Raw genomic sequence first — 14,319 nt, 5'->3', positions numbered from 1 at the left:
ATATTCATATTTAAAATATACTCTTTGTATGTAACGATATATGAGAGACCAAGTGCCTTGATTTGAATAATGTTAGAAAATACTGAAAAATGGAATCCTGAGATCCGATAACTGTTTTAAAACAAGATTCAATGTAATCTTGTCTTCCTTGGTTTTTTGATATCATGCCATGCAAGTCTTTAGAGATGTGATCTTCATTCATAGAATCGGGTGATAGACCTGCATGAAACTCAGGTTTCAACAACTTCTCTTCTTTAACATGCATCCATGATTCTTGGAAGTGACCTGAATATTTTTCTTCTTCTTATTGTTGTTCTTCAATGGCAATTGGTGTTTTATTTTGTAGTACCTCAACATTATTAGTGGTTTGAGGTTTTTTATTGTTGGGGATTCCAAATGGTTGTGCAGGTAGTGGAGTGGAAATGGATCTTTAGGGTACTTGTGCAGATGGTAATGGTTGAATTGAGGTCAATTGAGCGTGAAATGGATGTTGTGGTGGAGGTGAATAGTATGAATAGCATTGAACTTGGCATTGAGAATAGTGAGGAAAGATTGAGGATACAGTGGATTTCTTCTGCAAGACCTTGCCAACCTTGTTTCCAAGATTGGTTTTGAGGTTGGGATTGAGATGGCCAAGGTTGCCAAGGCAAGGGTGTTTTCCAATTACTTTGAGATTGTTGTGCATAACCTTGAAATTGAGAAGTAAGATCTTGCATCATACCAGGTTGATGAGGTTTCCATATCTTTTTGGAGCCCATAACAAGATTGTTCCAATGTTTGATTTGCTCCTTGGTAAACTGCCTTTAACCCTGGTAATGATGGACAATCTTTAGTAGTATGTGATCCTGCACAAATTTCATACATTTTAATGTTATCAAGTGGACATTCATGCAAAGCATGTTTCTTTTTGCATTTAGGGCAAAACATAAATGAAACAACATTCTCAACTATTTGCTTGTTTTCCATTCTTAGCATATCAATTTGTTCTTTTAAATTACCAAAAATGTCTAGCAAATTGTTAAGTTCAATTTGACTTACCAATACTAATGTCGACTTACCTACTCTTTCCATAACAGGATCTTGAGGGGATCTTGCATACTTTGCTTTTCCTCTTGATATGTTCTTACACAATTCACAAATCTCTTGAAATGACAATTGTGAAACATCTCCTTTTCCCACTAGGTTAAGAAGATCAATCCATTCATCCCTTATAGCATTTAGTAGGAGAAGTTTTAATGTGTTTGATCCTAAAGCATGCAATTTAGCTCTTTTGAATTGATATGTAAATATCTCCACTAAATCTTCTAAGCTTTCATCCTCTTTTTGGTTCATCTTAAAGACTTGATTTCTAAGGTCATGGTTTATACAATAATCTTTGTATTTTTCAAAAAATACTCTTTTCATATCATCCCATGTCCTTATAGAATTTGTTCCTAAAGTCATGAACCATTTAAGAGCTCTATCCTTCAATGTTGCCAGAAACAAATTCAACTTTTGAATGTGTAATAAGTAGCTATAAGATCTACAAATTATTTCAAATTCAAGTAGAAAAGTTTCTGGGTCTTATGATCTCATATCATTGAAGATAGGAAGTAAAGATGGAGAGGTTTTCTTCATATGAACATTGATATCAGTTTCTTGAATAGGAAATCCAAAAGGATCTTCTTCATCTTCACCATCTCCATCCATTTCTTCTACTTGCAAAACTAGGAGTTTATGATATAGATGGTTTTTTTTTTATGTTTTTTTTTTGTTAGTGAATGGAGGTTTTGTTTTATGAATTTTTTATCTTTTCTAATTGTTGTCTAAATGCAAATAACCCTAATGAAAATGTTTTCTAAACAAACTTCCTAACTAGTTACATCTAAGTATGCTTCCCCGACAACGTCGCCAAAAATGTAGGGCGATTTACTTGTATGCTAAATCCCTTGTCATTTTAATATGTCGACTTGGGGGTTTCGTAAACTTAGAAGCAAACCAAAATATATGGGACCTCAGATGAAATTGTTGTAGAAAGTTTGTTTAGGATGGAAAGAGAGAAAGGAAATACATATTACAAATATAACTAAAGAAAACTGCAAAAGAAATCTCATGCAAGAAAACTAATGTAAATTCTAAAGTTGGAATGAATGAATTAATGCCATGGCCTTTCTAAACTATTCAAAAGAAAACTAGTCTATGAACAACTATAAGAAGCAAACTATGACAATCTAGAAAGCAATAAATTAATCCAGAAAGTAGTAAATAGCAACTAGTGATTTAGTTGTCAAGCAAGCAAACTAATATAGCTAGTAAGCAAGTAGTTTAATGAAAATCAAATCAAATGTAGGAAAGTAAATCAAACTTGCAGAAAGCAAATCACACTTATAGAAAGTAAAGCACACTTACATGAAAGAAAATAACATAAATCAAACTATGTTACAGTTATATGCAGATTGTGGTTGATGGGGATCCTTCCATTCCTCAGTGAGCACACAAGAACAACTATCACATCTTAAGAATCAAACAACACTCATAACTCATGATTTGGGAAAAATGATATTATTCATGTTGAATGAACAATCACAAATTTGATGTTAATGAATAAAATTTCAACTATTAGCTTCCTTTGAAGGATGCTCCTCCTATTTATACGTGAATTAAGGATATATACTCAATAAATGTAGATCCCTTAAATATCTACTAGATCCATACTTGTCTCAACTTATCCCTAAATACTAGATATAAATCCCATGACTCATAAAGATCTCCATGATCTTTCTCCTTGGAATATGTTACACCTCTTGAGTTGAAATTCGAATTTGATCTTGGGAGGCCACATAAGAGTGCCTTGGAAGCTTCCAAATGATCTACACATGTCACAAAAATCATAACACCACACACACATATATGAAACCATGTTAATTTCCTAGTTTTTAATCATAAATTCACTTTAAATACATAAAATAAATAACTTTGGAAAACAAAGATCCTAACCCATATAATCATGAAGATGGTTACTTGATGTAGGGTTTTAGGCTAGATAGTTATGAAATGAGGGCTAAATGGTTTATGAAAGGATGGAAATATGAACGAATATGAAAGACAATTTTGAGACTCAACAATTCTCTTTAATGTAAGAACAATTAGATAAATGATAGTCCTCCTGTCAATGTCAAACATTAGATACATAAATGAATAAGTGAAGGCATATTTTATACTTAATGTCTCTCATTAATGATGCTTTAATGTATGGTATGATATTAAGATCTTAATCATTTGTAGGGCATGCATTATTAATTTATAATGAATAATAATTCATCTAAAGAATTGACAAAGAGCATTAATTGACCCCTTTTATTAAGCATTGATAAAGAGCATTAATTGACCCCTTTATTATATAATTTTAGTTCAACAAAATGACCTTATTGGGGTTTGAAATTATGACCTCCAAGTTACAATACTAGTGACTTTACCATTAGACGGCATGTACAACTTATGTAATTGACTCTTTTGTTATATACTTTAATTTTTGCATATATATTTATTTAATGAAAATGAAACCTTAATTCATTATGTAAAATGTATGATTAGGTTATTAATGAATAAGATTTACATTTCACAAGAATTAAATGTTAAAAGAACCTATAGCCAATAAAAAAGAAGTTATTGAAACCAAACATAAATAAATATGTATAGAAGTAAAACTAAAATTAAAAGGAGGTGATTAACTAAAACAAATATCAAATAAAGTAAAAGTTATAATATTATTTACAGAAATTAGGGTTAGTGTAGAAACACTTAAATATAGTAAAAAGTGAAGAATTTACATAATATAGAAAGAAAGTACACTATTACAAAGATTTTGCGACAGTAAAAGAGGAAATTAAAAAAAAATATATATAGATAAACATAAAAGTAAAATGTGAGAAATAAAAGTGAAAATTAAACAATATTGGAAAGAATAAACCCAAATGCCAAAAACTATTGAAGGGAGATTTTACCAACAAGGAAAACTCTTTTTTTTTATTGCATTTTCTCATCCAAGTACATTTTTGCAGAGTGGGATATGCATGAAAATGGAAAGGTTATGCACAATCATTTTAAATTGGTCAGCAATGAGCAAGAACATTGTATCTCATACAACAGTCAGTCAATACCAACTTTAATGGTAAAACAATGAAAGAAATGCAATGAAAGATCTTAACCTTTGCCCAGCTATGAACCAATGGAACTCTGCAATGATCTTCTATGAGACACTCGAAAGAGGCAACCTATAAACCTAGGAACAAAAGAAAGAAAACCTTACTACTGGTCACCCTCACTCACAAATCCTCAACATGCAAAAGAGAGAATACCTTGTTTGATGTTGTTGCTTAATTCTTATAGATATTTTCATGCTAATATATGGCTTTGATCCTCTTCAATTATTCGTTGGATGAGAGTTTGGTGGTTGCATTCACTGCATCAATTTAACAACTATGTCGCACTTAATCTAAAACTTTGTTTAAAACCTCATTATTTGAATGCATAAGTATTATACATGTATGTTTATATACATATATTTTCCCTATTTATCTCTTGAAATATGTAAATTTTCTTTTTACTTTATCTAAGGCATTTTTTTGTAAATCTCCATTGCATTTGCACATTAAAATAACAATTTTTAGTAAGCGTATAGCAAAACCATACATATCAATTAACTCATTGTACTCTTCTTCGTTTCTAGTATCATGATCTTTCTATCTTGTGGGCCTCTCATTCTTTTGTATTGATTTGATTCCTCATATCGTATTGACATAGGAAATAAATAGCTATTAATAGAAAATATACCATTCTCTCCTTTATTCTCATAACATGTTTATGTCTTCTTCGATATTGTCTCCATGTCCCTAGGATTCTCTAGGCGAAGTTCCAAAATTAAAACATTTATGTATTCAGACTCAAGGTGAAAACATGGCCATTTGTTATGTAAAGAATGTGACACTCGAACAGTAAACACTGAGTGGACTTACCAAAAAACAAGGAAACATTTTCCCTCTAACCGGAAGGTGAAGAAAATGGACCAGAAACAGCTTGTGTTGTCCCATGTGAAAGTGAAGCAGGAGTCATCCTTGACAAGGGGTCGATGTCGATATGGTGGTAAGAACCTCCATATTCATATATTTGGCAGGAGTGACTGTATTTGATGATGGATGATGTTCAACCATGATTTCATCCCCTGTTTGGCCTGATGAGGGCCTCACATCTTGATGCAGGAGCATCCAGCTATGGGCACCATGACTGGGTGGTGGTCTCTGCCAAGGTGGAAAGATTGATCAGTGTTTGGTACCTTTATGTTTAATTGGTCAAAGCAGAATGTAGGGACTTGTTTTTTTTTTAATTTCATTATTAGTTAGGGAAACCTAGGAACAATATAGTTAGAGGGTCACTGCCAACATTGTCTGTCTATTACTGAGAAATTCATCTTATAACTGTTTCTTCCATTTAAAAAAAAAAACATCTATATCAATTGTAAAATCTTGCAGCGCAAGAGGAACCGAACGAGTTAACAATTATGTAACTGAAAAAACAAACAACTGAAGCGTAACTATACACAGTTCAGGTAACTGTGGGCAAATAGTACAAAAACTGAATGTAAATCATCCTAAAGGGGTTGGACGAGAAGAGAACAGTAAGATAATAAAGCAGAAGACGTTGTTTAAAAAAACCCTGAATCTAAATCCATATGTAACAAGCAATCTTTCTTTTCATTTTCTTTCGATTAAATGCCGAGTATGACAAATTAAACAACGAGATGCATTCCTGTGTTTTCTAGCAAACTTCTCCTAACAAGCAGAGACAAAGTTGTTGATATTCAAGCGACGAACAAAAAGCAGATTATACCAAGGAACAAGGCAACGGAACCCGGCAACCAACACCAATTCCAGAATCACGGTGCATACAACCACGAAAGCAGAGAGCAAACAAGACGCGAATTCAGTGGAAAAATCTCCACGACAGAGGTAGCCATTGTAACCAATATTTCTTTGTTTCCATTACATAAAAAAAATAAATGTTGGCACATAGTAACAATTAACAGTTCTCAAAAGTATAAGACCAACAACCAGAGACCAGAACGTCTTCCTCAGTGACAAACAGCAAGGCTAGGGTTCGAGACCCTATAGAACTCTAGTGTTTCTGAGAAAAACAATAAGACTAATTACAAGCTATAGCCGAAGCCATTCAACGCAAAATAGCAGTCAGAGGAGCCAACCCTCTCATTTTCTAACCTATTGGCAAACTATATCAAAAAGCAGAGAGGAAAGACTACAATTGGGGAATTCATAGCAAAGAACGACTCTACCCGTTCCACTGACGGAGTCTGGGCCATGAATCGTTCTGGAGTCAAAACCCCAACCTGCAACAGAAACAATAGAGGCAAGTCAGTGAACACTTCCAGAAACAAGAGTGTAAAGCAACAATATACATTGGAGACAAACGGGTTGATTGACCTTACCAAAGGGTAGTGAGCGTCGGTGGCTCACGGTCAACCTGGGTCGCGAATACAAATGGGAACCCTACTCACAAGGAGCAGCCAACATTAGCACCATCGAAAAAATTGAGTACATAACCATAGCAAGGAGGAGAGGACATACCTGGTTGAAAATCGGTCGAAACCAAGCCCAGGTTCCGTTTGTGAACGCGACTGGGGAAGCCAAGAACATCGACAGCAAGTTAATCCAGAATGCGACCACAGCAAACAGTATAAAGATAGTTAAAAACGACAGAGATAACAGCATCCACGGAGCAGAGCGTTAACCAGGCAGAGGAAACTACAACCAGAGGCAAACAAGGCACCATTGTAGAGCAAGATATTGTTGCATACAAACCCTCTTCGTAGACTAGAACCCTCACTGTAATCACTTTGCGGAGCAAGAAACAAAAATGACCGAATGCCAAAAGCCAAGGGTTTTGCTAACTTCTACGAGTGGGAAACAATAATCGAGGTGAGTACAGCTAGCCCCATCACCATTAAGAACTGCCATAAATGCTTCCAACAAACATCCAGAAATATCTATTAATTAGAGTTTAATCATATATGCAGTGATCCCGAATTATCGCTAATCACACATTGTTAATCATAACGCTGGGGTAGTATTATTAGTAACTATAAACCAAAGTACGGGCTGGTCCCATCATAGTGGTATCAGAGCAGGTTCTAGTGTTTTTTTTCCTGAGAAATGGAAGTTGGAAGACAAGGACGTGGAAGAGGTGCTCAGAGAGCAGCAGATGAAGGATTGTGGGAGGAAATCAGGATCGTTACTGCCCGTTTGGAGGCAATTGAAGCAAGAAGGAGAAGGGATCCAGAGGTTGGAGATGACAGCGAAGAAGAAGCCATAGTGACAACAGATGGATCGGATGAAGAAGGGCCGGAAATGAGACTATTTAGATCGGTCCTATTAGTGAGTAGCAAGCCTAAACCAAAAATCCCAAATTATGACAGCAACTTGTCCACAGAATTTTTGTTGGACTGGATCAGCGAACTGGACAAATATTTTGAGTGTGAAGAGGTCAGTGAGGATCGGAGAGTCAAGTTCGTTGCGACAAAGCTGAAGGGACATGCAGCCCTGTGGTGGGACAGCGTCCAAGCGAAGAGAAGGAGGATGAACAAGTTGCTGATAAAGAAATGATCAAGGATGGTGCCAAATTGAAAGGCAGATTTCTGCGCAAGGATTACCAGATTGCATTGCATCGACAAGTGCAAAATTTGAAACAGAAAGGGATGACAGTGAGAGAGTACACTGAAGAATTCTACCGAGTAAATTTGAGAGTTGGTTATACAAAGGACACCCCAGAGAAAACAGCCAGGTATGTAAATGGTGTGAGATTATAAATATTAGATGAAATCAGTATTCTTTCCCTGAAAAATATAGAAGAAGCATACTAGAGTGCTATGAAAGCTGAGGAGAAGATCACCAGAAAACAAAATGCTAGGAGAGGACGAGGAACTGGCAGAGGAAGAGGACAGTCTTATGGCAGAGGGCGAACTGCCAACAATAGCGAAGAAGGCAGCAGTTCCAAAACTTCTGGGACCGCAGAAAAAGGTGATAGCACGAGAGGTGGTAGGCCATATCAGCAAGGCAGGGGAAATGGCCAAGGTAGAGGAGCTAACTATCAATGCTACAGGTGCCACAAGTGGGGGCACAAGTCTTTTGAGTGTCCTGAGGCGGAACACGCTGGACAGAGAGGTGCGTATGTCACATAGCCAGAGGAAGCGGAGGCACCTCCCCAAGAAGCAGAAAATGTGCCGGAAACAGGGGAAGCCTTAGTTTTGAACAAGGTGTTGCTGAAACCAGCCAAAGAAACAGCTGAACAAACTCAAAGGAAAGCTTTGTTCCGGACAGTTTTTAAATCACATGGTAAATGTTGTAAGCTGACTATTGATAGTGGGAGCACAGATAATCTGGTTGCCATGGAGATGGTGGAGAAGTTGGGGTTGAAGCGGTTGAAGCACCCCACTCCTTACAAGGTATCATGGTTGCAAAAAGGCCATCAGCTGTTGGTGGATGAGCAATGCGAAGTGGAGTTCCATATCGGCAGATATAAGGATAAGGTCATTTGTGATATAATGCCAATGGATGTATGTCACATATTGCTAGGCAGGCCATGGCAGTATGACAGGAAGGTAGTACATGATGGGAAGACAAACTGTTATAAGTTTGTCAAAGATGGGATCAAGCACACGCTTATGCCCATCAAGGAAGAAGAGACGGCGGAAACAAGCGGGACGAGAGTGTTACTAATGGGCAAAAAATAGTTTTTGAAATAGATCGAAGACAGTGAAGTAAGCTATGTTGTTGTAAGAAGAGCGAAGACGGTGCTGCTACACACATAGGTGTCAGATTTGCCTGCAGAAATTCAGCAGATGTTGCAGGAGTTCAACGATATAGTAGTGGATGACTTGCCAGATAAATTGCCTCCCAAGAGAAGTATAAGTCATCATATTGACTTAATACCCGGAGCAAGTCTATCGAATAAGGCAGTGTACCGGATGAGCCCCAAAGATAATGAGGAGATCAGAAAACAGGTGTAGGAATTGCTAGATAAAGGGCTGATAAGGGAAAATTTGAGCCCCAGCACAGTTCCAACAGTTCTCGCTCCCAAGAAAGGAGGAGAATGGCGAATGTGCACAGATTCGAGGGCTATCAACAAGATCACCATCAGGTATAGATTTCCACTGCCACAGATGGACGACATGTTGGATTGCTTGAGCAGGGCAGCATATTTTTCAAAGATTGATTTAAAGAGTGGGTATCATCAGATTCGAATCCAAGAAGGGGATGAGTGGAAGACAACCTTCAAAACTAATGAAGGACTATATGAGTGGCTGGTAATGCCATTCGGACTGAGCAATGCACCCAGTACCTTTATGTGATTAATGAACGAAATGCTGAAAGAATTCATTGGGAAGTTTGTAATAGTGTACCTAGATGATATATTAATTTTCAGCAACACAAGAGAGGAACACTTTCGACATGTTCGAAGTGTGCTGGAAAAATTGCAGCAAAATAAGCTGCTAATAAATCTGAAAAAAATGCACTTTTCTACAAAAAGAATTGGTTTATCTGAGTTTCGTGATTGCAGAAAACGAGTTGAAGATGGACCCAGAGAAGATTGCAGCAATTGTCAACTGGCCATCCCCAAAAAGTCTGTTTGAGGTACGTAGCTTTCATGGGCTAGCAAGTTTTTATCGAAAATTTATAAGAAATTTCAGTGAAATCTGCGCACCTATGTTGGACACTATAAAGAAGGCAAGTCAGCATTTTTGTTGGACCGAGGCAGCAGAAAGGAGTTTTCAGCTACTAAAGAGGAAGATCACAGAAAGACCGATCCTGAGATTGCCAGATTTTAAAAAGCCTTTTCAGGTTCGCTGTGATGCAAGCGGTACGACCATTGGAGCTGTACTTAGCCAAGAAGACAAACCTATTGCGTTTTTCAGTGAGAAGTTGAATGAAAGCAGGCAGAAGTATTCATCCTACGACAAGGAATTCTATGCTGTCGTCCAAGCACTGAAGCATTGGAGACACTATCTGTTGGGGAATGAGTTTGTTTTATTCTCGAATAATTCTGCACTACACTATGTGATGCAACAGCACAAGCTGAATCACAAGCATGCTAAATGGGTTCAATATTTGCAGAGTTTCACCTTTGTGTTGAAACACATCAGCGGGCAGGCCAACAAGGTGGCGGATGCGTTGAGCAGAAGAGCCCTACTCTTGCAAGATAGTACGATACAAGTGTTGGGCTTTGAGCATTTGAAAGACTTGTATCAGACTGACACGGATTTCAAGGAGGCTTATGAAGCCTGTTAGAATCCTTTGGTGAGAGACAATAGTCCGTGGTTGGACTATAACTTGCAGGAGAAGCTATTGTTTAAAGGGGGACAGTTATGCATTCCTAACTGTTCAATGAGAGAGAATATCATTCGGGAGAAGCATAATGGAGGTCTAGCCGGACATTTCGGCATAGACAAGACATTAGAACAACTCAACCATTTTTATTTTTGGCCAAGAATGCGAAGGGATGTACAGAGATTTGTGACCAGATGTAAAGTTTGTCAGTTGGCAAAAGGACACAGTGAAAATACAGGACTTTACATGCCATTACCTATTCCAAGTAGACCATGGGACTCAGTCAGCTTGGACTTCGTCTTCGGTCTACTAAGGACGCAGCGGGGTTATGATTTGGTGGTGGTAGTAGTAGACCGGTTTTCGAAGATGGGACATTTCATCCCTTGCAGAAAAACCAGCGATGCCACTCATGTGGCCCACTTGTTCTTTACAGAGATCGTCAGGCTACACGGTCTACCTAAGTCCATTCTCTTTGACAGGGACGTGAAGTTTACAGGGCACTTTTGGCGCACCCTGTGGAAGAAGATGGACACGCAGTTAAGTTTTAGCTCTGCTTATCACCCGCAGACCGATGGGCAAATAGAGGTGGTAAACAGGAGTCTGGGGAACCTGCTACGAAGTTTGATCGGTGAAAATTCACGAATGTGGGATCGAGTACTTGCCCAGGCAGAGTTCGCTTATAACGACTCGCCCAACCGCAGCATGGGTTACAGTCCTTTCCAGATCTTGTATGGCATGCATCCTCGCGGAGTGCATGAGTTGCGAGATCTAGGACAGCAGGAAAGACGGAGTGCTGATGGGGAAGATTTCGCTAAAGCGATGAATGATTTACACGAGCAGGTGAAAATCAAGTTGCAAGACAGCAGTCAAAAATATAAGTAGCGAGTAGATTTGAAATGGAGAGAAGTGCAGTTTAATGTGGGGGATGAAGTCCTCGCGCATTTGCGTAAGGAGCATTTTCCGAGAGGTGCATATAACAAGCTGAAGTACAAAAAGATAGGCCCCTGCAAAGTTCTCCGGAAATTTTCAGCGAATGCTTATGAAATATAACTACCACCAGGAATAGGCATCTCGCCCATCTTTAATGTGGCAGACCTGTTTCCATACACTGTTGATCCAGAGGAAGACAGTACAGCACAGCCTACATGGGACACCCAGGACAAAAGTGAGACTTGGATGAGACAAATGCCTTACGTTTAGCCCCCAAGATCGAGAGGATCCTTGACACTCAGGTGGCCAAGCGAACTCGACGGAAAGAGTAGCTGCAATATCTAGTCAAGTGGAAGAACCGTCCTATTGAGGAAAGTTTGTGGCTTAACGCCAGACAAATAGAGTAGGCGGGTTATTCAATGGAGAAGCTCATGGACCAGAGTCATGAATTCTTCTTACCCCGGGAGCCTGATGCAGGAGCATCCAGCTAAGGGCACCATGACCGGGTGTTGGTCTCCGCCAAGGTGGAAAGATTGATCAGTGTTTGGTTTCTTTATGTTTAATTAGTCAAAGCAAAATGTAGGGACTTGTTTTTTTTTTAATTTCATTATTAGTTAGGGAAACCTAGGAACAATATAGTTAGTTAGGGTCACTACCAACATTGTCTGTCTGTCACTGAGAAATTCATCTTATAACTGTTTCTTCCATTTTTAAAAAAAAAAACATCTATATCAATTGTAAAATATTGCAGCACGAGAAGAACCAAATGAGTTAACAATTATGTAACTGAAAAAACAAACAACTGAATCGTAACTGTACACAGTTCAAGTAATTGTGGGCAAACAGTGCAAAAACTAAATGTAAATCATCTTGAAGTGGTTGGACGAGAAGAGAACAGTAAGATAATAAAGCAGAAGACGTTGTTTAAAAAAAAACCTGAATCTGAATCCATCTATAACAAGCAATCTTTCCTTTTCATTTTCTTTCTATTAAATGCCGAGTATGACAAATTAAACAACGAGATGCATTCTTTTGTTTTCTAGCAAACTTCTCCTAACACGCAGAGGCAGAGTTCTCCATATTCGAACGACGAATAGAAAGCGGACTATACCAAGGAACAAGGCAATGGAACCCAGCAACCAACACCAATTCCAGAATCAAGGTGTATACAACCACGAAAGCAGAGAGCAAACATGATGTGAATTCAGTGGAAAAATATCCACGACAGAGGTAGCCATTATAACCAATATTTCTTTGTTTCCATTACATAGAAATAATCAATGTTGACACATAGTAACAATTAACAGTCCTCAAAAATATAAGACCAACAACCAGAGACCAGAATGTCTTCCTCATTGACAAACAGCAAGGCTAGGGTTCGAGACCCTGTAGAACTATAGTGTTGCCGAGAAAAACAATAAAACCAATTACAAGCTATAGCCGAAGCCATTGAACGCAAAATAGCAGTGAGAGGAGCTAACCCTCTCATTTGCTAACCTATTGGCAAACTATATCAAAAAGCAGAGAGAAAAGACTAAAATTGGGGAATTCATAGCAGAGAATGACCCTACCCATTCCACTGACAGAGTCTGGGCCACGAATCGTTCCGGAGTCAAAACCCCAACCTGCAACAGAAACAACAAAGGCAAGTCAGTGAACACTTGCCAGAAACGAGAGTGTAAAGCAACAATATGCAATGGAGACAAAAGGGTTGATTGACCTTACCAAAGGGTAGTGAGCGTCGGTGGCTCAGGCTCGAACCTGAGTCGCGAATACAAATGGGAACCCTACTCACAAGGAGCAGCGAACATTAGCACCATCGAAAAAATTGAGTACATAACCATAGCAAGGAGGAGAGGACATACCTGGTTGAAAATCGGTCGAAACCAAGCCCAGGGTCCGTTGTGAACGCGACTGGGAAACCAAGAACATTGACAGCAAGTTAATCCGAATGCAACCACAGCAAACAATATAAAGATAGTTAAAAACGACAGAGACAGCAGCGTCCACGGAGCAGAGTGTTAACCAGGCAGAGGAAACCACAACCAGAGGCGGACAAGGCGCCATTATAGAGCAAGATACTGTTGCATACAAACCCTCTTCGTAGACTAGAACCCTCACTGTAATCACTTTGCGGAGCAAGAAACAAAAATGACCAAATGCCAAAAGCCAAGGGTTTTGCTAACTTCTACGAGCAGGAAACAATAACCGAGGCGAGTACACCTAGCCCCATCACCATTAAGAACTGCCATAAATGCTTCCAACAAACATCCAGAAATATCTATAGATTAGAGTTTAATCATATATGCAATGATCCCGAATTATCGCTAATCACACATTGTTAATCATAACGCTGGGGTAGTATTATTAATAACTTTAAACCAAAGTACGAGCTGGTCCCATCACATCTGCAGTCGGTTCGCTGAATTATAATGCAAGTTGTATCATCTATAATCAATGCCTCAATATCTATGTGGCCCTCTGTCATGGAAAGTTGTTGAACTGTAAATTTGTAAAAAAAAAAAATAAAAAAACTGACATTAGTGTCTTCAATATTAATATCTCGTGGAGCGATTTTCCCTTCAACTTCTCTTCTAAATTCCCTTTTCCAGAGAACAGATGTTATGTCGTGTTTTGCAGTTCAATCAACTATAGTATCTTTGCTATGCGAGAAGGGATAAGCAGATCATCGATGCAAGCACATTCAAGCAGGCACTCAATTCATTTCTCCAGATCCATAATGCAATCAATAGCAGTGTCAAGCATCATAGTGGCACGAAGCATGCCCAAGAAAAGGCGACGGGCATGGCGTTTTTCTCTGTAGGCAAGAGGTTCGCAATAGTCTCCATGACAATTCTTTACAAATATATTTACTTTCTTCTCTTCTTTGAGCCACCTGAGCCACCTGGCCGAAGTGGAGTTTGGCTTCGTTAATATTATCACAAATATCTCTCCAAAAGAACCATTTGCTTTGGCGAACTTTCATGGTAAAGCTGCCATTTTCGAATGAGATCAC

General features: G+C 38.4%; 1 long non-coding RNA gene across 1 annotated transcript; it reads right to left on the bottom strand.

Moving 5' to 3' along the window:
- Positions 1-12,740: 12,740 nt before the first annotated feature.
- Positions 12,741-13,462, bottom strand: LOC149195883 (uncharacterized). The gene is made up of 3 exons (XR_016255191.1): positions 13,330-13,462; positions 13,029-13,217; positions 12,741-12,928 (listed from the first exon to the last, which is right to left on the bottom strand). It is a non-coding gene; the product is annotated as an uncharacterized LOC149195883 (long non-coding RNA).
- Positions 13,463-14,319: the final 857 nt, after the last annotated feature.

The sequence above is a fragment of the Pinus tabuliformis genome, chromosome 2_2 (assembly GCF_031772625.1).
Source record: "Pinus tabuliformis cultivar Carrire ecotype Pingquan chromosome 2_2, CPIR1, whole genome shotgun sequence".
In the NCBI taxonomy this organism is placed as follows: Eukaryota; Viridiplantae; Streptophyta; class Pinopsida; order Pinales; family Pinaceae; genus Pinus; species Pinus tabuliformis.
Note: the sequence above shows the minus strand (reverse complement) of the source record. Positions and strands in the feature narration are given on the sequence as shown.